The sequence below is a fragment of the Penaeus monodon genome, chromosome 15, assembly GCF_015228065.2.
Source record: "Penaeus monodon isolate SGIC_2016 chromosome 15, NSTDA_Pmon_1, whole genome shotgun sequence".
Lineage (NCBI taxonomy): Eukaryota > Metazoa > Arthropoda > Malacostraca > Decapoda > Penaeidae > Penaeus > Penaeus monodon.
In genome coordinates this window covers 631,470-633,184 of record NC_051400.1, presented here as the reverse complement: position 1 = coordinate 633,184, position 1,715 = coordinate 631,470, and the positions used below count along the sequence as shown (strand labels likewise).

At 37.0% G+C, this 1,715-nt stretch overlaps 1 protein-coding gene across 1 annotated transcript in view; it reads right to left on the bottom strand.

Moving 5' to 3' along the window:
* LOC119581605 (pollen-specific leucine-rich repeat extensin-like protein 2) overlaps positions 1–141 on the bottom strand; it is a gene marked incomplete in the record, with an annotated part of 5,003 nt that extends 4,862 nt beyond the window's left edge. Inside the window, 1 exon segment of the mRNA XM_037929720.1 lies at positions 128–141.
* Between the last annotated feature and the right edge of the window lie 1,574 nt (positions 142–1,715).

Genomic DNA, 1,715 nt, shown 5'->3' with positions numbered 1-1,715 from the left:
TCTGTCGCGACCTTGAGGATTTTTTTAATTTTTCTTGTTTCTAACGCGGCCTTGGGGATTTTTTTAAATATTTTTTTTTCTTTTTTCTAACGTGACCTTGGGGATTTTTTTTAAATATTATTATTTAATTATTTTTCTTTCCGTCGCGACCTTGAGGATTTTTTTTTCCTCTCTTCGTTGTCTGTTTTCGGTGCGAATGGGTCGCGGAGGAAAACACTGGTCGTCAGTATGGGAGTTTGTCAGTGTGGGACACTTTGAGAAATTGTTTTTATCACTTTTTTATCTCTTTATTCTTTCTGTGTCTATTCGTATTCTTCCCTTTTCGTTTTGTTTTTCTTTTTCTTTGTATGCCTCTCTTCTTGATATTTTTGTCTTATCTATTTTTGTTCAATCCTTTTCCTTCCCCCTTTTTTCCCTTTTCCTCTCTGGTTATTATTCTCTCTCTCTCTCTCCTTATTTTTCTTTTTTTGTATCGATTTTGATATCACCAATTCTCACTCGTTCGCTTTGTCGTCGCAAAACGCCCCCAATTTTCTCTCACTCTTTCGGCTTGATGAATAAAAACGTTATATGGAGGAATTTCTCGACACACACACACAGTTCGACTTCGAGCTAGCACACAAACTGGACTACAAGTGACAATAGTTTCTGAGGGTGTGACCGTACCCACCCCTCCCCCCTTCACGGTCAGTCAAGCACGGGCCTATTGCCATAGAGTCTAAAGCTTCAGTTTAATGCTATTCTCGGCACTGTGGCTGTTTTGTGATATGTGTGTTATTGCCCCGTGGTGGAAACAGGTCTTATGATAGCCTTCTGTTCTTTAATGCTGTTGTTATTGTTATAAAAGGGTCTTAGAATGGTATAGCATCGTAATCCAGAAACCGTGATATGGTAACAGCTTTCTCTGTAAGTGACCTGACCCAGGCTGACCTTCCGTGACCTTGGGAGGGGAGGGGAGGATGAGCTGTTGTCTCCCCATCATCTCTCACGGTAGGCGTCGCTTCCTGTGTATTAACGGGAAAGAAATTTGTCTGTTTTTGTCTGTTCACTTCACAGGCCGAGAACCACAGCAAATACATTTATGAAGGGAATTTTTAAAAGGATTTTTTTCACATCATAAGCGAGGTCCTGACAAATATAGAGATGAAACGACTTTTAAAAAGGAAATTTATCTGCTTTTGCCTGTTTTCTATCACTCTATAAGCGGAGAAGCAGCAAAAACATTTATGAAGGTAATCTTAGAAAGGATTTTTTTCACATAAGCGAGGTCCTGACAAATACATTTATGAAGCGACTTTTAAAAAGGATTTTTTTTTTCAATTTTCGTCTGTTTTCTATCACTTCATAAGCGGAGAAACAGCAAAATACTTTTTTTTTTTATTAACGGTAAGTACATGTCAAAATACATTAATGAAGGGAATTTTAAAGTGGAAATTTGTCAGTTTTTTTTTCACTTCATAAGCGAAGATCTAACAAATACCTGTATGAAGCGATATTTAAAAAAAAAATCACTTTCGAAGAGGAGAGGCAGTAAGTACCTTTATGAAACGAGCATTTTAATATTTCCGAAAGTCCAATGGAGTCTGGGCATTTTTAGATATAAATGCGGATACTATCATCATTATCATGATAATAACCACAATAAAACCGTAAATCTCGGTGTTTCAAAAAGGCTGAAAATGAACATTTAGTATTCGTGTATGTATATATTTGTG